Source organism: Triticum aestivum, chromosome 2A (assembly GCF_018294505.1).
Source record: "Triticum aestivum cultivar Chinese Spring chromosome 2A, IWGSC CS RefSeq v2.1, whole genome shotgun sequence".
Classification (NCBI taxonomy): Eukaryota; Viridiplantae; Streptophyta; class Magnoliopsida; order Poales; family Poaceae; genus Triticum; species Triticum aestivum.
In genome coordinates this window covers 713,948,293-713,974,001 of record NC_057797.1, presented here as the reverse complement: position 1 = coordinate 713,974,001, position 25,709 = coordinate 713,948,293, and the positions used below count along the sequence as shown (strand labels likewise).

Sequence of the window (25,709 nt, the reverse complement as noted above, 5' to 3'; positions counted from 1 at the left end):
AGGGGGAGGAGCGAAGAAGAGTGAGGGAGAAGTGAGAGGGGTCGGGGAGGCGCGTGGCGTCGTCCGGGGCGTCGCTGGGGAGGCCAGGGAGGAAGCAGGAGGTGGCTAGGGGGGGGAAGCAGGAGGTGGCCGAGGCAGCGTCGGCGAGCGCCACGCCTCGCCTCTGCTCGTCCTCCTGGCAGAGGAGGAAGAGGACAAAGGAGGAGGAGGTGGGCTGGGCCGGCTGGGGGAACTGGGCCGGCTCTGGTGGCTGCGCGGGTAAGGCCAGGTATGTTTGCTCTTTTTATATATTTTTTTTTTGTTCTGTTTGTTTTATTTAATTTCGTTTTGCCACTGTTTTGAATTTTAAACAAATTCAAACAATGCCAAAAACTCCTCTGAATAATTTTATTTGGCTAGATGGGCTTTTCCAAAAGCTCATAAAATATTTCAGGGGTATTTGAAATTATATTCTAATTATATGAATATAATTCAAATTCAAATAGCTAATGATTTAAATTCAAAGTCCCAAAAATAAATCTTTAAAAATGTTCAATATTTTGGTTGGGACCAGAACCCTTACCAAAAATTATCAAACATTTAAGAAGAGCCTTTTGGAGCAATGAATGAGATTTCTAGGGTTTTTGCCCCTCTTTTATTTAGGGTTTTGAGGCTTCCAATATTCCTCAATTCAAGTTTCAAAATATAGACATGATGCACACATGAAGCTAGGCTAGAGCAATGCCAGAACCTAGGGATGTGACAACGTAGATCACACTCTCCCCTCTCGTTGCTATGCATCACCATGATCTTGCATGTGCGTAGGAAATTTTTGAAATTACTACGTTCCCCTACAAGGAGATTATAAGGAAGTTTTAGTTGCTGTTCATCTTGGGCTGAGGTCATCACTGATGAAACCGAACTGCTGGTTCCTTCCGTTTCTCTAGGCTGACTGGTTGATATAAACTCTATCTGTGGACATTTAATTAATACCAACTCCTCAAGGGACTGTGAATGTGGAAGCATTTGAAGCATTTGAGTTAGCCAGCTCTCTATTATACCGCATGAATTAATCACGAGAGATTCGAGAGATGGGAGGACAAGGCTGCTTGCAGACGTACTGGTTTCTTGGACAACCTCTAATATAAATGTTTGACAGATTAGGGCAGTTCTCTATACGTAAAGATTTGAGCTGGCTGAAAGCTTCACTTGAAAGAGAGATCAGATTTGGACAATTGGCTATTTCCAACAGTTTTATGCCCCTAAGAATATGTAATGATAAGATACTGTCATCCAGCACACTCAATTCATTACATTCGATTTTCAAGAATGTCCGGTTCATCCTCATTGTTTGGAGTGCCGGAACTCCCCTGATGGACAACTGTGAAATTAGAGAAGAAAGCGGAAGAGGATGTGACACTATCAAACGGGGGCAACCATGGATGGTGAGTCTTTGGAGACTAGATGTCAATTCCTCTTGATCACCTTAGGATGGTGTAGACAGCAGAGGTGGAGAAGTCGTTAGACTGCTGCAAAATTCCAGGCTTGGCATTTTAGTCAGCACTAACTTCTGCAGAGAAGGAACTGACACTCTGACAACATGCAGGTCCATCAACTCCAACCCCTTGAGCGCCCCCATTTCTCTTAGTGGAAGGATTGACCAGTTGCTGCAACATTATTTATCAAAGTAAGTGTCCAAGAATTTGCAAATGTGTTGAATAGGAAAAATTAGAGAGAAGAAAAGTACTTTAATATATGAGGACATTGCCCGATGGAGAGTTTCATGAGAGATGGAAACCATGATTTCTGCTCAGCATCGAAAGAAGAGTAACTCTGGAAAAGCGTGCACTCATTCAGTTGAGGACAGTTCTTGATCATCAAAACCCTTAGATGGGAAGTCAATTCCATTCCATAAGAACCAATACATTTGTCCAGTTTTGGCATATCAATCAAGATCAACTCTTCCAAGGAAGGAACTGAGATTTCCATTAAATTCAGCATTCTGATCAATGTCAGCTTGCTAAGGAAAGGAATCATTGCAGGAGTTGGAAGAATTTGCCATTCCCTACACTTCTCTAGATGAAGTATCTGCAGCAAGGTAACTGAGGAAGTATTATAAAGCCAGGTTGGGGAGGTAGCACCACCATATCCAGTTATTTTTAGAGTTTTCAGGTCCTGATGTGGTTGAAGACCTTCAAGCACATCCTTTGATGCCTCTGTCTGAAGGCTCGTGCTGTTATCCTGCCATGACAAGGACAATGTTTCTAGATACTCTTTGTCTAATAGCCTGGCCCCACTGGCCTCTTCTTTAGTCTTCACATTTTCAAGTTGAGAAATTTCAAGTAGTACAAGCTCATTCAGGGACTGAAGTTCTCTTATCTCAAAACTACTGATGGAACCTTGAAACTTAGTTCCTGAAGAGAGGTCATGTTTCCAACACAGGCTATTGTCTGATGCACTTTTTCATGAGAAATAAGATGGCGCAAATTAACAAGATTATGCATATCAGTAGGCACAGAAAAATTGCCTGAAATACCCACATTCCATACTTGAAGGTGATAAAATCTTGTCAATGCTTGAGGAAACACAGTGTTGTTGTAGACTCTAGAGGATCTGGGTGTAATGACAACAGGAATATATTCAAGATAGCGAAGATGGTATGGATTGGAAAAACTGTGTATAGGGCTCATGTCAGCATCTGTCACATAAATTCTTAGGAACCGTAAACATTTTGCCTTCTTGCATAATGTGCACAAGGACCCTAATAAATTTATGCTGCTTCGCCCAAAAAACATCGAAGTCCTCAATTTTTGCGAAGGCCCAACCTTCTCAAGTATTTTATCAAACTTCTCATTAGGAAAACTGTCAGGTTTATCTTCATCAAAAGCAGTAGTTATGACTGACAAATGGCGAACACTTGGTCGAATTGCCTCATGTTTCAATCCATGTATAGTAGCACACTCATTTGATGAAACTTTCCCTGCCAATTCATGCATTAGATCATGCATGACATAATGTGAGCCAACCTTTTGGAAGAAGCACAAATCAACTAATCTATCCAAATATCGCTGCCCTGTTTCCTCTAATTTCATTGTAGAGTCTTCACACTGCACAAAATTCTGTGTTATCCAAGCATGAACCAATACTTTCCCATCAAATTGTTTGTCCTCTGGAAATAAAGAGCAGTACGAGAAACAGTTTTGAAGGTGGACTGGTAGATAATCATAACTGAGCTTCAAGATGGGTAAAATATCATTAGCGCCTTCTTGAAAAGATCTCCATTTGTCCCGAACTGTCCTCCAATGCTTTATCACTGACACTTGTCTTCAAAAGTGCACCAACACTTTGTGTGGCTAGTGGGCAGCCCTTCAGTGCTTTAGCAATCTGTTTGCCAATAGACTGCAAATAAGGATCACCCTCGTAGTTCTCGTTTCCAAATGCACATACCTTGAATAACAGCCAAAATTCCTTTTCATTCAGGCCACTCAATATGACTTCATCCATCGTTCGTACCATTTTTGCAACCGAATTCATTCTAGTTGTTGCTAGTATCATGCAGCCACTTACTTGATTACCTTTCAATGGAGCCAAGAGTTTAATCCATCCACTCCTGTCCTTGTCCTCCCACATGTCATCCAATACGAGCAGAAATCTTTTGTTTCTGATATTCTCCAAAAGGTTCTTCTGCAATACATTGAAATTGCTTATATTTGCATATTCTTGTCTATTTTCACATACATGCTCTAGGATCTCATGTGTTATCCTCACTTCATTGAAGTCAGTGGATACACAAACCCACATTTGCATATCAAAATGATCTCTAATTCTTTGGTCCTTGCATACAAATCTAGCAAGACTTGTCTTCCCAACACCACCAATGCCAACCACTGGCAAAACATTCAGATTACTAGACCCCCCCTCTATCAACAGCTCTATTATCTTGTCTCTCTCTGACTCCCTCCCATACATCTTAACTTCAACTGGAACAGAAGTTGTCAGCCGAGCATTATTGGAAATATTCTGACTCTCAAGTGATGTTGCAGTGGGGCGCGAGACCTCAAGCTGAAGAACTCTCTGCACGGAACTGCCAATAGTGCATAAACCTTTCACTATTCCATTGATCCTCTGAGAAATGTCATGTTTAATCTCAGAAGTCAGCATGGTACTTTGACCTGGCCCCTCCTCTTCACGCTTCCTTTTTCTGCTGCATGAGGCCCAACTAGTCATTTGGCTTGTGGCACTGCATACTAATTCATAAGCAGAAGATGGAGCTGATGAGGACACGTAGCTTCCCTCGGGATTAACACCATTAGGAGCACTACAACCTTTCCCTGCATAACAGAACTCTCAATTATTTTGGGACAAGCAAACAAAAGCCACTTGAGAAAAAGCAGATATTATCATGTAACTTGTAACAAATATGAAAAGTTTCATAAGAGACTCCTTTACCTTTTGCCTAAGAAAAATTGGTATGTATTTGGATATCATCAAAAGGAGATCACATTTAAGCAAGAGACAATCTGAGGATGGTTGCCCTGATAATCAGCTGCTCTTGGTTATATATCATTCTATTGGTCGCAAAATACAAGGCGCACATGTAGTTCAGGTTTGAGCTTGACCAACAGTTAATACTACATAGGTTATGTGACAAAATACATAGGTCATGTGACAAAAAGTATACCATAGGAAAGTGCTCCTGAGTACAAATCTAATGGTATCAGATGTATATAATGCATGTGTCATTCCTCAAATTGCTGTTCAAACCTATACTTTGCACTGGGTGCCTAACATTTTGGAACGCAGGGAGAAAACTATAGGCCAAGTAGCAATTACAATCACACAAATTCAAAAGTTGAAAGCAACAGAGATAGAACAAGAGAGACAAGTGAAGCACCTTCTTCGATCTGCTGTTGGAGTTGGTAGTAATCGAGCTCGTCCATCACGTCCTCCGAGTCATAAAGCAACTCTTTGAGATCATCCAGTGAACGTGCCAGAGGCTTGTTTTCAATCATCCTTCCCTCGGCAGCAGCAAGAACCATCTCCACGTTTCTCATCTCAAATTTGAGCTTCTCCACATCTTCAGCAAGCCCAACTTCACGAGCCCAGGCTTCAATCTGTTCAGTGAAGAAGCTCCCAAGGATGGTTTGCACCAGCCATCCTATTGTCGCGTCAACTACCGTGAGAAGCCCCGTCATCTCCACTTCTCCAGGCACACCGGAGGCAGGACAGCAAGCAAGAGCAAAAGTAGGCCTTGCATAGGGGAGAAACCAAAACAGATGGATTTAGAGGAAAGGAGAACGATCGATGATTCATCAAAAGGAAGGAACTGGGCAGGCAGCAAATGAGAGAGAGTTAAACTACGCACCAAAACCAGCTAGCTTTGCCAAGTAACAACTAGGATGATAGGGTCTCCACAGATATGGAACTTACAAGGAAGCACATGAGTCAAGTCTTGGCACCACAGTTGCAATAATTAATGGTGTATTTGGTTGTATACTTGTATGACTGTGCAATACACTCCTCTTTACTAATGAAACAGAACATAGCTGTCAGCCATGTAGAAAAATAGCTCATGATGTTAACATACCAACTACAGAGCACTCTCATGGAAGCTGAGTCTAGAGCTAACTTCACCAAGAAAAAACATGTCAGGCAGCAAATAGGATATGAGTCGAATTATACACCAAAAACAACCAATTTTCCCAACTAACGGTAGAATCCCTTTAACTGACGCACATGCCCCCCATGGCAGTCTGAAGCAGGTCTGCACAGGGGTGAAACTATGGTAGCCGCGAGTCAAGTCTTGGCCCCATAGCTGCATCAACTAATGTTGTATTTGGCTGGGCGGCCTCTTTATACTAATCAAACATAACATAGCTGTCAGCCTTGTACAAAATACTAGCTTATGATGTAACATACCAACTGCTGGGCACTTTCATGGTAACTGAACCCAGAGAACAGAAATAACAATAGGTATTGGGCCTATAGCAGCCTGGAATCTCTGGACGTGCATGCATACAGGAGAAATGGTACAAGCAGTGCCGGACAAACATCACGAAGGCCATGTTATCGCTTGGCACTGATCATAATTGAGCATTTGAGATGCTTTGGTTTCCGATAACGATAAGTATGTACAACCTTGTAGCTAGCGACAAATTTTGGCATATAGAGTAGGACATTAACTATATGTATGCTCAGGATATACTTCAAAACTCTGAAGGTAGCAGGACTGCAACTAGACAACACATTTACATGGTGTGTATACATGGGTAATCTGGTCAGGGAGGGAGGGAGGCAAGATGTGTGACACAAAATCACCCTCTTTACCTGTGCACCGATCAGCTCGGACCTGGACTGAGCATGGCACTAGGGCGGGCCCACGACATCAGTCCACGCCAGAGATGGAGGTTGCCGGCGTTGCTGCCTGCAGGACGGCCATCCGCGCGCGCACCCTGCGCAGGTTCTCCGGCCGGGCATTCCCTCGAACACGTGAAGGGCGCGGCCGCGCACTGGACGGCCGCGCTGTGACACCGGGGGAAGGACGCGCGCAGAGGGGCGCGCGCCGCGGTAGATTTGCCTCACCGCGTAAGCACTCGCGCCATCGGTGGCGGAATGCCGGACGGGGTGTGATGGGGAACGTTGCAGAAAATTAAAATTTTTCCTACGGTTTCACCAAGATCCATCTATAAGTTCATCTAAGCAACGAGTCAAGGGAAAGAGTTTGCATCTACATACCACTTGTAGATCGAGTGCGGAAGCGTTCAAGGGGATGGTGATGATGGAGTCGTACTCGTCGTGATTCGGATCACCGATGACCAAGTGCTGAACGGACAGCACCTCCGTGTTCAACACATGTACGGGACGGTCGACGTCTCCTCCGTCTTGATCCAGCAAGGAGGAAGGAGAGGTTGAGGAAGGCAGCTCCAAGGGCAGCACGACGGCGTGGTGCAGTTGGTGCAGTAGTATTCCGACAGAGCTTCGCCGAGCACGTACGGAGGAGGAGAGGTGTTGGGGAGGGGAGGGGCTGCGCCTTGAGTTTTGGTGTAGCAGCCCTCCCCTCACCCCTCTATATATAGGAGGAGAGGGGCAAGGGGGCCGGCCCTCTAGGGGAAACCCTAGAGGGGGGCGGCGGCCAAAGGGTGGGGGGCTTGCCCCCCAAGCAAGGGGGGTGCGCCCCCTTTAGGGTTTCCCCCCCAACCCTAGGCGCATGGGCCCAAGGGGGGGCGCGCCAAGCCCACTAGGGGCTGGCTGCTATCCCTACGCAGCCCAAGTGCCCCCCCGGGAGGGGGGGTCCCTCCCGGTGGACCCCCGGAACCTTTCCGGTGGTCCCGGTACAATACCGATATGACCCCGAAACTTTCCGGTGCCCGTTTAACAACTTCCCATATATAAAACTTTACCTCCGGACCATTCCGGGACTCCTCGTGACGTCCGGGATCTCATCCGGGACTCCGAACAACATTCGGTAATCACATACTTGTCTTCCTGATAACCCTAGCGTCACCGAACCTTAAGTGTGTAGACCCTACGGGTTCGGGAGACATGCAGACATGACCGAGACTCTCCGGTCAATAACCAACAGCGGGATCTGGATACCCATGTTGGCTCCCACATGCTCCTCGATGATTTCATCGAATGAACCACGATGTCGAGGATTCGGTCAAACCCCGTATACAATTCCCTTTGTCAATCGGTATGTTACTTGCCCGAGACCCGATCGTCGGTATCCCAATACCTTGTTCAGTCTCGTTACCGGCAAGTCACTTTACTCGTACCGTAATGCATGATCCCGTGACCAGACACTTGGTCACCTTGAGCTCATTATGATGATGCATTACCGAGTGGGCCCAGAGATACCTCTCCGTCATACGGAGTGACAAATCCCAGTCTCGATCCGTGTCAACCCAACAGACACTTTCGGAGATACCTGTAATGCACCTTTATAATCACCCAGTTACGTTGTGACGTTTGGTACACCCAAAGCACTCTTACGGTATCCGGGAGTTACACGATCTCATGGTCTAAGGAAGAGATACTTGACATTGGAAAAGCTCTAGCAAACGAACTAACCGACCTTTGTGCTATGCTTAGGATTGGGTCTTGTCCATCACATCATTCTCCTAATGATGTGATCCCATTATCAACGACATGCAATGTCCATAGCCAGGAAACCATGACTATCTGTTGATCACAACGAGCTAGTCAACTAGAGGCTCACTAGGGACATATTGTGGTCTATGTATTCACACGTGTATTACGATTTCCGGATAATACAGTTATAGCATGAATAAAAGACTATTATCATGAACAAAGAAATATAATAATAACACGTTTATTATTGCCTCTAGGGCATATTTCCAACAGTCTCCCACTTGCACTAGAGTCAATAATCTAGTTACATTGTGATGAATCGAACACCCATAGAGTTCTGGTGTTGATCATGTTTCGCTCGCGAGAGAGGTTTAGTCAACGGATCTGCGACATTCAGATCCGTATGTACTTTGCAAATTTCTATGTCTCCATCTTGAACATTTTCACGGATGGAGTTCAAACGACGCTTGATGTGCCTGGTCTTCTTGTGAAATCTGGGCTCCTTCGCAAGGGCAATAGCTCCAGTATTGTCACAGAAAAGTTTGATCGGCCCCGACGCATTGGGTATGACTCCTAGGTCGGTGATGAACTCCTTCACCCAAATAGCTTCATGCGCTGCCTCCGAGGCTGCCATGTACTCCGCTTCACATGTAGATCCCGCCACGACGCTCTGCTTGCAGCTGCACCAGCTTACTGCTCCACCATTCAACATATACACGTATCCGGTTTGTGACTTAGAGTCATCCAGATCTGTGTCGAAGCTAGCGTCGACGTAACCCTTTACGACGAGCTCTTCGTCACCTCCATAAACAAGAAACATGTCCTTTGTCCTTCTCAGGTACTTCAGGATATTCTTGACCGTTGTCCAGTGTTCCTTGCCGGGATTACTTTGGTACCTTCCTACCAAACTTACGGCAAGGTTTACATCAGGTCTGGTACACAGCATGGCATACATAATAGATCCTATGGCTGAAGCATAGGGGATGACGCTCATCTCTTCTTTATCTTTTGCCGTGGTCGGGCATTGAGCCGAGCTCAATCTCACACCTTGCAATACAGGCAAGAATCCCTTCTTAGACTAATCCATTTTGAACTTCTTCAAAATCTTATCAAGGTATGTGCTTTGTGAAAGACCTATGAGGCATCTCGATCTATTTCTATAGATCTTGATGCCTAATATATAAGCAGCTTCTCCAAGGTCCTTCATTGAAAAACACTTATTCAAGTAGGCCTTAATGCTGTCCAAGAATTCTATATCATTTCCCATCAAAAGTATGTCATCTACATATAATATGAGAAATGATACAGAGCTCCCACTCACTTTCTTGTAAACGCAGGCTTCTCCATAAGTCTGCATAAACCCAAACGCTTTGATCATCTCATCAAAGCGAATATTCCAACTCCGAGATGCTTGCACCAGCCCATAAATGGATCGCTGGAGCTTGCATACTTTGTTAGCATTCTTAGGATCGACAAAACCTTCCAGTTGTATCATATACAGCTCTTCCTTAAGATGCCCGTTAAGGAATGCCGTTTTGACGTCCATTTGCCATATCTCATAATCATAGTATGCGGCAATTGCTAACATGATTCGGACGGACTTAAGCTTTTCTACGGGAGAGAAAGTCTCATCGTAGTCAATCCCTTGAACTTGTCGATAACCCTTAGCGACAAGTCGAGCTTTATAGATCGTGACATTACCATCCGCGTCCGTCTTCTTCTTAAAGATCCATTTGTTTTCTATCGCTCGCCGATCATCGGGCAAGTCAGTCAAAGTCCATACTTTGTTTTCATACATGGATTCTATCTTGGATTTCATGGCTTCTAGCCATTTGTTGGAATCTAGGCCCGCCATCGCTTCTTCATAGTTCGAAGGTTCACCGTTGTCTAACAACATGATTTCCAGGACAGGGTTGTTGTACCACTCTGGTGCGGAACGTGTCCTTGTGGACCTACGAAGTTCAGTAGCAACTTGATCTGAAGTACCTTGATCATCATCATTATTTTCCTCTTCAGTTGGTGTAGGCATCACAGGAATATCTTCCTGAGCTGCACTACTGTCCCGCTCAAGAGGTAGTACTTCATCGAGTTCTACTTTCCTCCCACTTACTTCTTTCGAGAGAAACTCTTTATCCAAAAAGCATCCGTTCTTGGCAACGAAGATCTTGCCCTCGGATCTTAAGTAGAAGGTATACCCTACAGTTTCCTTAGGGTATCCTATGAAGACGCATTTTTCCGACTTGGGTTTGAGCTTTTCAGGTTGAAGTTTCTTGACATAAGCATCGCATCCCCAAACTTTTAGAAACGACAGCTTAGGTTTCTTCCCAAACCATAATTCATACGGTGTCGTCTCAACGGATTTAGACGGTGCCCTATTTAAAGTGAATGTGGCTGTCTCTAGAGTGTATCCCCAAAATGATAGCAGTAAATCGGTAAGAGACATCATAGACCGCACCATATCCAATAGAGTGCGATTACGACATTCGGACACACCGTTACGCTGAGGTGTTCCAGGCGGCGTGAGTTGTGAAACGATTCCACATTTCCTTAAGTGTGTACCAAATTCGTGACTTAAGTATTCTCCTCCACGATCTGATCGTAGGAATTTTATCTTTCGGTCACGTTGATTCTCTACCTCATTCTGAAATTCCTTGAACTTTTCAAAGGTCTCAGACTTGTGTTTCATTAAGTAGACATACCCATATCTACTTAAGTCATCAGTGAGAGTGAGAACATAACGATATCCTCCGCGAGCCTCAACGCTCATTGGACCGCACACATCGGTATGTATGATTTCCAACAAGTTGGTTGCTCGCTCCATTGTTCCGGAGAACGGAGTCTTGGTCATCTTGCCCATGAGGCATGGTTCGCATGTGTCAAATGATCCATAATCAAGAGACTCTAAAAGTCCATCAGCATGGAGCTTCTTCATGCGCTTGACACCAATGTGACCAAGGCGGCAGTGCCACAAGTATGTGGGACTATCGTTATCAACTTTACATCTTTTGGTATTCACGCTATGAATATGTGTAACACTATGTTCGAGATTCATTAAGAATAAACCATTGACCATCGGAGCATGACCATAGAACATATCTCTCATATAAATAGAACAACCATTATTCTTGGACTTAAATGAGTAGCCATCTCGTATTAAACGAGATCCAGATACAATGTTCATGCTCAAACTTGGCACCAAATAACAATTATTAAGGTTCAAAACTAATCCCGTAGGTAAATGTAGAGGTAGCGTGCCGACGGCGATCACATCGACTCTGGAACCATTCCCGACGCGCATCGTCACCTCGTCCTTCGCCAGTCTCCGCTTATTCCGTAGCTCCTGCTGTGAGTTACAAATATGAGCAACGGCACCGGTATCAAATACCCAGGAGTTACTACGAGTACTGGTAAGGTACACATCAATTACATGTATATCAAATATACATTTAGTGTTGCCGGCCTTCTTATCCGCTAAGTATTTGGGGCAGTTCCGCTTCCAGTGACCCTTCCCCTTGCAATAAAAGCACTCAGTCTCAGGCTTGGGTCCATTCTTTGACTTCTTCTCGGCAACTGGCTTACCGGGTGCAGCAACCTCTTTGCCGTCCTTCTTGAAGTTCTTCTTACCCTTGCCTTTCTTGAACTTAGTGGTCTTATTGACCATCAACACTTGATGTTCTTTCTTGATTTCAACCTCTGCTGACCTCAGCATAGAAAATACTTCAGGAATAGTCTTTACCATCCCCTGCATATTGTAGTTCATCACAAAGCTCTTGTAGCTTGGTGGGAGCAACTGAAGGATTCTGTCAATGACTGCCTCATCAGGGAGGTTAATATTCAGCTGGGTCATACGGTTGTGCAACCCAGACATCTTGAGTATGTGCTCACTGACAGAACTATTTTCCTCCATCTTACAACTATAGAACTTGTCAGAGATGTCATATCTCTCGACCCGGGCGTGAGCTTGGAAAACTAGTTTCAGCTCTTCGAACATCTCATATGCTCCGTGATGCTCAAAACGCTTTTGGAGCCCCGGTTCTAAGCTGTAAAGCATGCCGCACTGAACGAGGGAGTAATCATCAGCACGAGACTGCCAAGCATTCATAATGTCTTGGTTCTCTGGGACGGGAGCGTCACCTAGCGGTCCTTCTAGGACATATTGTTTCCTGGCAGCTATGAGGATGATTCTCAGGTTCCGGACCCAGTCCGTATAGTTGCTGCCATCATCTTTCAGCTTGGTTTTCTCTAGGAACGCGTTGAAGTTCATGTTGACATGAGCGTTGGCCATTTGATCTACAAGACATATTTGCAAAGGCTTTAGACTAAGTTCATGATAATTAAGTTCTAATCAAATTATGAACTCCCACTCAGATTAGACATCCCTCTAGTCATCTAAGTGTTACACGATCCGAGTTGACTAGCCCGTGTCCGATCATCACGTGAGACGGACTAGTCATCGTCGGTGAACATCTTCATGTTGATCGTATCTTCCATACGACTCGTGTTCGACCTTTCGGTCTCCGTGTTCCGAGGCCATGTCTGCACATGCTAGGCTCGTCAAGTTAACCCTAAGTGTTTTCGCTGTGTAAAACTGTCTTACACCCGTTGTATGTGAACGTAAGAATCCATCACACCCGATCATCACGTGGTGCTTAGAAGCGACGAACTGTAGCAACGGTGCACAGTTAGGGGAGAACACTTCTTGAAATTGTTGTAAGGGTTCATCTTATTTACTACCGTCGTCCTAAGTAAACAAGATGCATAAAACATAATAAACATCACATGCAATTATATAAAGTAGTGACATGATATGGCCAATATCATATAGCTCCTTTGATCTTCATCTTCGGGGCTCCATGATCATCTTGTCACCGGCATGACACCATGATCTCCATCATCATGATCTCCATCATCGTGTCTTCATGAAGTTGTCACGCCAACGACTACTTCTACTTCTATGACTAACGCGTTTAGCAATAAAGTAAAGTAGTTTACATGGCGTTCTTCAATGACACGCAGGTCATACAAAAAATAAAGACAACTCCTATGGCTCCTGCCGGTTGTCATACTCATCGACATGCAAGTCGTGAATCCTATTACAAGAACATGATCTCATACATCACAATTCATCATTCATCACAACTTCTGGCCATATCACATCACATGATCAATCGCTGCAAAAACAAGTTAGACGTCCTCTAATTGTTGTTGCATCTTTTACGTGGCTGCAATTGGGTTCTAGCAAGAACGTTTTCTTACCTACGAATAACCACAACGTGATTTTGTCAACTTCTATTTACCCTTCATAAGGGCCCTTTTCATCGAATCCGCTCCAACTAAAGTGGGAGAGACAGACACCCGCCAGCCACCTTATACAACTAGTGCATGTTAATCGGTGGAACCGGTCTCACGTAAGCGTACGTGTAAGGTTGGTCCGGGCCGCTTCATCCCACAATACCGCTGAAGCAAGAAAAGACTAGTAGAGGCAAGCAAGTTGACAAGATCCACGCCCACAACAAAATTGTGTTCTACTCGTGCAAAGAGAACTACACATAGACCTAGCTCATGATGCCACCGATGGGGAACGTTGCAGAAAATTAAAATTTTTCCTACGGTTTCACCAAGATCCATCTATGAGTTCATCTAAGCAACGAGTCAAGGGTAAGAGTTTGCATCTACATACCACTTGTAGATCGAGTGCGGAAGCGTTCAAGGGGATGGTGATGATGGAGTCGTACTCGTCATGATTCGGATCACCGATGACCAAGTGCTGAACGGACAGCACCTCCACGTTCAACACACGTACGGGACGGTCGACGTCTCCTCCGTCTTGATCCAGCAAGGAGGAAGGAGAGGTTGAGGAAGGCAGCTCCAAGGGCAGCACGACGGCGTGGTGCAGTTGGTGCAGTAGTATTTCGACAGAGCTTCGCCGAGCACGTACGGAGGAGGAGAGGTGTTGGGGAGGGGAGGGGCTGCGCCTTGAGTTGTGGTGTAGCAGCCCTCCCCTCACCCCTCTATATATAGGAGGAGAGGGGCAAGGGGGCCGGCCCTCTAGGGGAAACCCTAGAGGGGGGCGGCGGCCAAAGGGTGGGGGGCTTGCCCCCCAAGCAAGGGGGTGCGCCTCCTTTAGGGTTCCCCCTCCCCCCAACCCTAGGCGCGTGGGCCCAAGGGGGGGGGCGCCAAGCCCACTAGGGGCTGGATGCTATCCCTACGCAGCCCAAGTGGCCCCCCAGGAGGGGGGTCCCTCCCGGTGGACCCCCGGAACCTTTCCGGTGGTCCCGGTACAATACCGGTATGACCCCGAAACTTTCCGGTGCCCGTTTAACAACTTCCCATATATAAAACTTTACCTCCGGACCATTCCGGGACTCCTCGTGACGTCCGGGATCTCATCCGGGACTCCGAACAACATTCGGTAATCACATACTTGTCTTCCTGATAACCCTAGCGTCACCGAACCTTAAGTGTGTAGACCCTACGGGTTCGGGAGACATGCAGACATGACCGAGACTCTCCGGTCAATAACCAACAGCGGGATCTGGATACCCATGTTGGCTCCCACATGCTCCTCGATGATGTCATCGGATGAACCACGATGTCGAGGATTCGGTCAAACCCCGTATACAATTCCCTTTGTCAATCGGTATGTTACTTGCCCGAGATCCGATCGTCGGTATCCCAATATCTTGTTCAGTCTCGTTACCGGCAAGTCACTTTACTCGTATCGTAATGCATGATCCCGTGACCAGACACTTGGTCACCTTGAGCTCATTATGATGATGCATTACCGAGTGGGCCCAGAGATACCTCTCCATCATACGGAGTGACAAATCCCAGTCTCGATCCGTGTCAACCCAACAGACACTTTCGGAGATACCTGTAATGCACCCTTATAATCATCCAGTTACGTTGTGACGTTTGGTACACCCAAAGCACTCTTACGGTATCCAGGAGTTACACGATCTCATGGTCTAAGGAAGATACTTGACATTGGAAAAGCTCTAGCAAACGAACTAACCGACCTTTGTGCTATGCTTAGGATTGGGTCTTGTCCATCACATCATTCTCCTAATGATGTGATCCCTTTATCAACGACATCCAATGTCCATAGCCAGGAAACCATGACTATCTGTTGATCACAACGAGCTAGTCAACTAGAGGCTCACTAGGGACATATTGTGGTCTATGTATTCACACGTGTATTACGATTTCCGGATAATACAGTTATAGCATGAATAAAAGACTATTATCATGAACAAAGAAATATAATAATAACACTTTTATTATTGCCTCTAGGGCATATTTCCAACAGCGTGACAGGATCTGCTGCGGCTACGAGCGGCGCGAGAGAAGGTGTTCGAGTGTCACAACTCACAACTGATGGCAACGATGCGAAGACGTAGATGCGGGATAGCGCCACCGTGATGCAGAGACGGGTAATGCGGTGGCGTAGTTGAGTGGGTTAATTTACGCGTGGGCCATGTGTGGCAGTCAGTGTGTGCTGTGGGCTGATAAGCCACTCCTGTACTGTACCGAAGAGAGCTCATATCTGCAGGACAGAAAATAACTCTGAAATCCTCTCTTGTCTCTCAGATATACTACGCGACGGTCTGTACCAGTCAAGTACAAATCTCCAAAGCAGAGAAACCGTCTAGCAGATATACAAAAATGACTTCTGTGAAAAGAAAAAGAAAATAACCCAAATGACAACAACTTCGAGGCAAGAAAAAAAAAGAGGAGAGATTTTGCATTTCACTAGGCACGGTGGGTTGGCGTTCCCGTGCTTACAGAAAACAACAAATTCACACGCTCGGCCCTACGACAGAGCCAATATAAATTATGGATGTTGAATCCCAACTTGTAGTTTGTGAATGAAATTTCTGAAAATTTTCAGGGAGTTTCCTTTGCTCCCCGATCAGCTCTTCGTCGATGATGAACTCGGGATGCAACTCCTTTGCCTTATGTGCGTGAATTTAAGATGAGAGAGAAGGTGCATATGTCATCATGAAATTAACAAATGTGCTACGATTTAAAATGCAAGCATGTAAAGGGACATCATTAATTAGGTGATTGTACCTCGTCATGTTGTATAAGTGGCCTAATATCAAAGATGATGATGGGACGCTGGGGATGGACATCGACTGCGCGCCTCGATGCAGCCACCGCCTCCTTCACATCCGCAAGTGTGACACCATGACGGTCGATTCCCATAGTGACCTGCCGAAGGGACACGAGGTTCTGCAGGCCAAAGTAGAAATCGCCATTGCCATCATCTTTTGCCTTCTGGACACTCAAGTTGAAGAGAACTGTCTCGACCTTTGGAAAAGTGCCTCGTTGAAATGCTATCTGCCTGGGTGATTCATGGGCATGGCCCAACTGCCAACGTACACCTGAAACAATCAAAACTGCTCATCAGTAAATTCATCCTGCTTAGATCAGATAAGCTTCTAATTCATTCTGCTTATAGGATGATGAATATGTTAAGAGGAGCCGTGGAGTGATGTCATATTCATAACATCCAATTTTATATGGCATGTTTTTCTTTCATTTTTACGACCAAACTTCCTTTTGAACTTCATTTTCTTTTTTTTACTACAATATAACTTGGCCGAAAGCTGAAACAAATGTCCACCATATAAAAGCAGGCAGATACATGAATGTAAGATAAGGTGCCTCACGTGTTAATGAAGGTGATGATAATCAATCGAATGTACCCGAAACAGTAGAGCCAGGCAACCAGCAAATTAATGTGTAGTCCTGGTTGGCCACAGATTCCAAATGCCATGATGTAACATGGCAACATCAAGCATACCATGTGAGGTTGGTTCCAATGATCTGCTGCGTGGTTTCACTGAATAACAAACCTAGGGCAAAATAACAAGTATACTTCAGCAACAAACCTAGTACTCACTGCCATCCTTTTTTCATAGTGAAACTGCATCATGAGACAGATGGTAGTAACTAGTGACTTTATGTTTCTCCTATATGTTAAAATAATATCTCATATGCTGAACAGTAAAGTACAAATAGAAAATACCAGCCAATTCAATGAGTAACAGAGGAAGTGATAGAATAATAAATTGTCTGAGAGCAAAGCAGTGCATTACCATGTTTCTAGTTAACAGCATTTTTTTATCAAACAATACCTAAGAGCCTATTTACAACATTGATTGATATTCCCCACACAAAAAACAGCGTTGGTTGATATGTGCTGATCAGAATAAGCACGGGGTTGAATTAATGGAACTGGACAAGATGGGATGCGTAATTAAATAGGAGAAAACATACTTGAGCCTTTTCATTAGTTAATCAGAAAGTAACTGAGAAGATATAATATCACCAAATACTACGTCATGGAGCCACTGACAAAGCTAATCGGGATAAAAATAGAAGCAACAAAGAAAAGAAAAACATACCCCATGGTAAGGCTTGCACTCACGGCCAGTTGATATGGCATAGCTCACAGCCAGCCAGCAACTAGAAGACACAAGAATAAGCGAAAGGTCATAATGCCCCTGATAAACAAAAAGAGTTGCCACTCTCAACATGGTTTCCTTGGTCCATCCATCATGCAGCTAGAGTAGCTTGTGGAAAGTCAAAGGGGTGAATGACGCTTGAACAAAAATGTTCTGGTGACAGGGAGCACAGAAATATGTACAACATCTCGGGTGGCTGCAATCTGCAGAGAGATGAATTACTTTTAGCAGAAAGAGGGTGAGCATGTAAACTAATTATGTAGGCAAAATGCTCCGAAAGTGTACCTTAGAAGTAAACACTGGTGATTAATTCGCATACTGATGATCAATCGTGACCTTTAGCTTCTCTGTTGCTACAATTCTGCCGTGCATGCCTAGCTCCTCACTGCAATAAAATAACACAAGGTCCCTGAGCGACGGTGGGAGGCCCATGTCTGGCAGCCTTGTGATGCTCTGACAATGACATATAGATAACCTCTCAAGGGAGGTCAGGCTGTGCAGGTTTTCAGGAAGTGACAAGAGATTCGGGTAACACCGAAATCGAAGTTCTTGAAGGGAGGTTAGAAGTTGTAACCCTCTCTCTTGTTCCCCTGTTAGGTTCACAAAGCTCTCTCTCTCTGTTCAACATTCCGAGAACAAAACTCTAGGTGTGTTAGAGATGTGAGCTGTTTGCATAAGGGCATGGAAAGGACAGATGCGTCATCAATCTCAAGAGTTTCCAGTCTGGACCAGATCTCAGAGGCCCCTTGCTGATGCGACACAAGCTCCAAACAGGAAGCTAGGCCAGGGGGGTTAAATACTTTCAAGGATGTCAGGTTTCTACAGAACTGGAGGCCCTCGATCGACACAAGTGAGTTGTGGTGTCGAATTTCCAACTCTTTCAGTGCTGTGCAGCATCCCAGTTGTAGAGACGTCAATTCTGGACTGTACCGTATTGCTAATTTGGTGATGGCAGGGAGGCAGGTCAAGAGACAGGACTGGACCCTATCTGTGAGAGCACAAATCTCAAGTTCATCAAGTGACAGAGGAAGCAGCTGAATTTGATTGCCACCTTGTTCTTGCTCCTGCAGTTTGAGCTCCCATGCAGAAGACAGTTCGGGATTCAACCAGATATCCAGCTTCGAATGGAGGTCAGGAACTGCAAGCCCTCCAGTACAGCCAGCTTACCACAGCGCCAGATTTGGAGCTCTTGTAGAGCCGTACAAGAATGCAGCTGTACAGACTTCAAACATGGGCTATCTGATAGACTTAGCTTTTTGAGGTGGAGAAGGCCTTGAGGAGTGAAGGACTGGAAGTTTCTTGGGAGAGGAGTGATAGTAAGGTCTTCAAGTGATGGAGGGAGTAATCCAACTTCCACGGTACCATCATCTTTCGTTTCACCCACCAACGATGAGACCAGCTCGGGGCAACCACAAAGGACTAGCTCCCTAAGAGAGGTGAATCTTGTAGAATCTCTATTACCCCCAGAGAACTTCAGATCCAAGCTTTGCTGAACGCATAGCACCTTGAGAGAACATAGGAGATTATATGGAAGTTTCAATTCATGTTCATCTTGGGCCAAGGTCATCACTGCTGAAGCCAAACTGTTGGTTCCTTCTGTTTCTATAGGTTGACTGATTGATAGAAACTTTATCTACGGACAATCCCTTAATTGTAACTCCTCAAGGGGCGGTGAATGTGAAAGCAGTTGAGATAGCCACCTCCCAGTTACGCCACATCTGTCAATGTAGACACGTTTGAGAGATGAGAGGACAACCTCTGGCATAATGTTTGACATAGTCAGATTAGGGCAGTTGTGTATATCCAAGGACTCTAAAGCAATGAGCTGGCTGAAAGCTTTACTTGAAAGAGAGATCAGATTTTGGCAGTTTCTTATTCCAAACGATGTTATGCCCCCAAGGTTACTGAATGCTAGGATACTATCATCTAGCACACTCAACTCATTAGATTCGACAGAGAACCATCTATGCTCTATACTCATTCTTGCAAGTCTCAGAGCTCCCCTGATGGACAACTCAGAAATCAAAGCAGAAGGCGGAAGAGGGTGTGACACTATCAAACAAGGGCAATCATGGATGGTAAGTCTACGCAGACTAGATGGCAATCCCATTTGATCTCCTTGGGAGGTTAGACTGCTGCAAAATACCAGGCTTGTCATTTTAGTCAACACCAACTTCTCCAGAGAAGAAACTGAGACTCTGACAACATGTAGGTCCATCAACTCCAACTCCTTGAGCACCTCCATTTCTCTTAGTGGAAGGATTGGCCAGTTGCTGCAACATCATTTATAAAAGTAAGTTCCAAAAATTTGCAAATGTATTGAACAGGAAAAATTAGAGAGAAGAAAAGTACTTTAATATATGAGGACACTGCCCGATGGAGAGTTTCCTGAGAGATGGAAACCATGATTTCTGCTCAGTGTTGAAAGAAGAGTAACTCTGGAAAAGAGTGCACTCATTCAGTTGAGGACAGTTCTTGATCATCAAAACCCTTAGATGGGAAGTCAATTCCATTCCATAAGAACCAATACATTTGTCCAGTTTTGGCATATCAATCAAGATCAACTCTTCCAAGGAAGGAACTGAGATTTCCGTTAAATTCAACATTCTGATCAATGTCAGCTTCCTAAGGAAAGGAAGCATTGCAGGAGTTGGAAGAATTTTCCATTCACTGCACTTCTCTAGATGAAGTATCTGCAGCAAGGTAACTGAGGAAGTATTAGAAAGCCAGGTTGGGGAGGTAGCACCACCGTATCCAGTTATTTTTAGAGTTTTGAGGTCCTGATGTGGTTGAAGACCTTCCAGCACATCCTTTGCTGCCTCTGTTTGAAGGCTCGTGCTGTTATCTGCCATGACAAGGATAATGTTTCTAGATACTCTTTGTCTAATAGCCTGGCTCCACTAGCCTCTTCTTTAGTCTTCACATTTTCAAGTTGAGAAATTTCAAGTAGTACAAGTTCATTCAGGGACTGAAGTTCTCTTATCTCAAAACTACCACCATTTCGAACCTTGAAACTTAGTTCCTGAAGAGAGGTCATGTTTCCAACACAAGCTATTGCTTGATGCACTTTCCAATGAGAAAGAAGATGGCGCAAATTAATAAGATTATGCATATCAGTAGGCACAGAAAAATTGCCTGAAATACCAATATTCAATACTAGAAGGTGATAAAATCTTGTCGATGCTTGAGGAAACACAGCGTTGTTGTAGCCTCTATACAATGATCTGTTTATAATGACATCATGAATACATTTAAGATAGTGAAGATGGTATGGATTTAAAGAACTATGTATAGAGCTGATGTCAGCATCTGTCACATAAATTCTTAGGAACCGCAAACATTTTGCCTTCTTGCATAAAGTACGCAAGGACCCTAATAAATGTATGCTGCTTTGCCCAAACAACATCAAAGTCCTCAATTTTTGCAAAGGTCCAATCTTCTGAAGTATTTCATCAAACTTCTCAATAGGAAAACTGCCAGCTTTATCTTTATCAAAAGCAGTAGTTATGATTGACAAATGGCGAACACTTGGTCGAATTTCCTCATGTTTCAATCCATGTACAGTTGCACACTCATTTGAGGAAACTTTCCCTGCCAATTCATGCATTAGATCATGCATAACATAACGTGAGCCAACCTTTTGGAAGAAGCACAAATCAACTAATCTATCCAAATATCGCTGCCCTGTTTCCTCCAATTTCATCGTAGGGTCTTCACACTGCACAAAATTCTGTGATACCCAAGCAGGAACCAATTCTTTCCCATGAAGACGTTTATCCTCTAGAAATAAAGAGCAGTACGAGAAACAGCGTTGAAGGTAGACTGGAAGATAATCATAACTAAGCTTCAAGACGGGTAAAATATCATTAGCATCTTGTTGAAGAGATCTCCATTTGTCCCGAACTGCCCTCCAATGCTTATCACTAACACTTGTGTTCAAAAGTGCACCAACTCTTTGTGCGGCTAGTGGGCAGCCCTTTAGTGCTTTCACAATCTGTTTCCCAATAGACTGCAAACCAGGATCACCCTCGTAGTTCTTGTTACCAAATGCACATGCCTTGAATAACAGCCAAAACTCCTTTTCATTCAGGCCACTCAATCTGACTTCATCCATCGTTTGTATCATTTTTGCAACTGAATTCATTCTAATTGTTGCTAGTATCATGCAACCACTTGCTTGATTACCTTTCAATGGAGCCAAGAGTTTAATCCATCCATTCCTGTCCTTGTCTTCCCACATGTCATCCAATACGAGCAGAAATCTTTTGTTTTTGATATTCTTCAAAAGGTTCTTCTGCAGTACATTGAAATTGCTTATATTTTCATATTCTTGTCTATTTTCACATACATGCTCTAGGATCTCACGTGTTATCCTCACTTCATTGAAGTCAGTGGATACACAAACCCACATTTGCAGATCAAAATGATCTCTAATTCTTTGGTCCTTGCATACAAATCTAGCAAGAGTTGTCTTCCCAACACCACCAATGCCAACCACCGGCAAAACATTCAGATCACTAGAACCCCCCTCTGTCAACAGCTCTATTATCTTGTCTCGCTCTGACTCCCTCCCATACATCTTAACTTCAACTGGAACAGAAGTTGTCAGCCGAGCATTATTGGAAATATTCTGACTCTCAAGTGATGTTGCAGTGGGGCGCGAGACCTCAAGCTGAAGAACTCTCTGCACGGAACTGCCAATAGTGCATAAACCTTTCACTATTCTGTTGATCCTCTGAGAAATGTCATGTTTAATCTCAGAAGTCAGCATAGTACTTTGAGCTGGCCCCTCCTCTTCACGCTTCCTTTTTCTGCTGCATGAGGCCCAACTAGTCATTTGGCTTGTGGCACTGCATACTAATTCATAAGCAGAAGATGGAGCTGATGAGGACACGTAGCTTCCCTCAGGATTAACACCACTAGGAGCACTACAACCTTTCCCTGCATAACAGAACTCTCAATTATTTTGGGACAAGCAAACAAAAGCCACTTGAGCAAAAGCAGATGTTATCATGTAACTTGTAACAAATATGAAAAGTTTCATAAGAGACTCCTTTACCTTTTGCCTAAGAAAAATTGGTATGTATTTGGATATCATCAGAAGGAGATCACATTTAAGCAAGAGACAATCTGAGGGTGGTTGCCCTGATAATCAGCTGCTCTTGGTTATATATCACTCTATTGGTCGCAAAATACAAGGCGCACATGTAGTTCAGGTTTGAGCTTGGCCAACAGTTAATGCTACCTAGGTTATGTGACAAAATACATAGGTCATGTGACAAAAAGTATACCATAGGGAAGTGCTCCTAAGTACAAATCTAATAGTATCAGATGTATATAATGCATGTGTCGTTCCTCAAATTGCTGTTCAAACCTATACTTTGCACTAGGTGCCTAACATTTTGGAACGCAGGGAAAAAACTATAGGCAAAGTAGCAATTACAATCACGCAAATTCAAAAGCTGAAAGCAACAGAGATGGAACAAGAGAGACGAGTGAAGCACCTTCTTCGATCTGCTGCTGGAGTCGGTGGTAATCGAGCTCGTCCATCACGTCCTCCGAGTCATAAAGCAGCTCTTTGAGATCATCCAGTGAACGTGCCAGAGGCTTGTTTTCAATCCTCCTTCCCTCGGCAGCAGCAAGAACCATCTCCACGTTTCTCATCTCAAATTTGAGCTTCTCCACATCTTCAGCAAGCCCAATTTCACAAGCCCAGGCTTCAATCTGTTCAGTGAAGAAGCTCCCAAGGATGGTTTGCACCAGCCATCCTATTGCCGCGTCAACTACCATGAGAAGCCCCGTCATCTCAAGGCACACCGGAGGCAGCAGAGCAAGCAGGAGCAAAAGTAGGCCTTCCACAGGGGAGAAACCAAAATAGATGGATTTAGAGGAAAGGAGAACGATCGATGATTCATCAAAAGGAAGGAACTGGGCAGGTAGCAAATGAGAGAGAGTTAAACTATGCACCAAAACCAGCTAGCTTTGCCAAGTAACAACTAGGGTGATAGGGTTTCCACAGATATGGAACTTACAAGGAAGCACATGAGTCAAGTATTGGCACCACAGTTGCATTAATTAAAGGTGTTTGGTTGTATACTTGTATGACTGCAATACACTCCTCTTTACTAATGAAACAGAACATAGTTGTCAGCCATGTAAAAAAAGATTAGCTCATGATGTTAACATACCAACTACAGAGCAGTTTCACGGAAACTGAGTCTAGAGCTAACTTAACCAAAAAACATGGCAGGCCGCAAATAAGATATGATTCAAACTATGCACTAAAAACAGCTAAGTTCCCCAACTAACGCTAGAATCCCTTTAACTGACGTACATGGCCCCCATGTCAGCTTGAAGCGGGGTCTGCACAGGGGTGTGGAATTATGGTGGCCGTGAGTCAAGTCTTGAGCCCATAGTTGCATTAACTAATGGTGTATTTGGCTGGGCAGCCTCTTTATACTAATCAAACATAACATAGCTGTCAGCCTTGTACAAAATACAAGCTTATGACGTAACATCCCAACTACTGAGCACTTTCATGGTAACTGAGGCCAGAGAACAGCAATAACAATAGGTATTGGTCCTATAGCAGCCTGGAATCTCTGGACGCACATGCAGACAGGAGAAATGGTACAAGCAATGCCGGACAAAACATCACGAAGGGCCATGTTATAGCTTGGCACTGATCATAATTGAGATGCTTTAGTTTCCGTTAAGTATGTGCAACCTTTTAGCCAGCGACAAATTTTGGCATATAGAGTAGGATATTAACTACTGTATATGTATGCTCAAGATATACTTCAAAACTCTGAACGTAGAAGGACCGTAACCAGACAACACATTCACTTGGTGTGTATACATGGGTAATCTGGCCAGGGAGGGAGGCAAGATGTGCGACAAAAAATCACCCTCTTTACCTGTGCGCCGACCAGCTCGGACCTAAACTGAACGTGGCGCCAAGGCCCACAACATCAGTCCACGCCAGAGATGGAGATTGTCGGCGTTGCTGCCTGCGCCTGCGCGACGGCCATCCGCGCGTGCACCCTGCACAGGTTCTCCGGCCGGTCATTCCCTCGAACATGTGAAGGGCGCGAACGCGCACTGGACGGCCATGCTGTGACACCGGGGGAAGGACGCACGCAGAGGGGCGCGCGCCGCGGTAGATTTGCCTCACCGCGTAAGCACTCGCGACATTGGTGGCAAAATGCCGGACGGGATGACAGGATAGGATGCGTCTGTGAGAGGTGTTCGAGTGTCACAGCTGATGGCGACGATGCAAAGACGTAGACTGTCACACCTGATACACCTGATACAAGTGTATCAGTGGACATGTAATAGGTGAGGAGAGGAATTGGGCCATAAGCAAGTGGGCTGGAGCCCGTGGATGTAATGGGCCGCGTGTGGCCTAGAGTGGGTACTTAACCCATCGTGTATCAGTGGACTAGTTATGCAATGAGAGAATACTGAACAACTCTTTCTCGTCTTCCTTCGTCTATCTCCCTCCTGCTCTCCTCACCTACTCCTTTTCCCCTCCGTGCGATCGATCCCCTTTCCTAGGGTTCATCGGTCGTCACAATTGGTATCTAGAGCCACGAATTTTTTTCTTCCTTCCTATCAGATCCGCGCCGGCACACCACAATCTCTTGGCAAATCGGTAACATCCACTGCATCAGGTGCAGATTCGCTTCGATGAATCCGCCCAAAATCCTGTGCAGGGTTCGATCTGTTCGGAGTGGGAGCAACGGCGCCATCCAAGCCTTCTGTGCAGACATGGCAGCTCATGGCCGCCATGGACACGCAGACATCCAACCTCACGGCTCTCATGGAGAGGCTCCTCTCGCGATTCGACGAGGAGAAGGCGGTGGCAGACAAACGCGCGGAGGTGCAAACCAAGTTCAATCAGCAGGTGTCTCAGGAGCTGCAGAGCCTGTCGAAACAGATCGGGATCACTCAAGCCGAGATCGACGACGTGCGTCAGGTGGCATCTCCCTCGGCCTCGGCCGCTCTGTCCGCCAGGTCCGGCATCGACAACCCTGCCACTGCCATGCTCCACACGCCGCCGTCCAAGGAAGGACCGCACCACCACCACCACCGGGGCCCCGTGCAACCCCATCTCCGGGTGCGCTGCCCATGCCGCACACGCTCACCGGATGACCACAGCTTCCA

At 45.1% G+C, this 25,709-nt stretch overlaps 2 pseudogenes; both read right to left on the bottom strand.

Annotated features, from left to right (window-relative positions):
* Positions 1-6,010, bottom strand: part of LOC123191894 (disease resistance protein RGA2-like) — a 43,857-nt pseudogene extending 37,847 nt beyond the window's left edge.
* Positions 6,011-15,757: 9,747 nt separating this feature from the next.
* On the bottom strand, positions 15,758-23,544 carry LOC123190467 (uncharacterized; annotated as a pseudogene).
* Between the last annotated feature and the right edge of the window lie 2,165 nt (positions 23,545-25,709).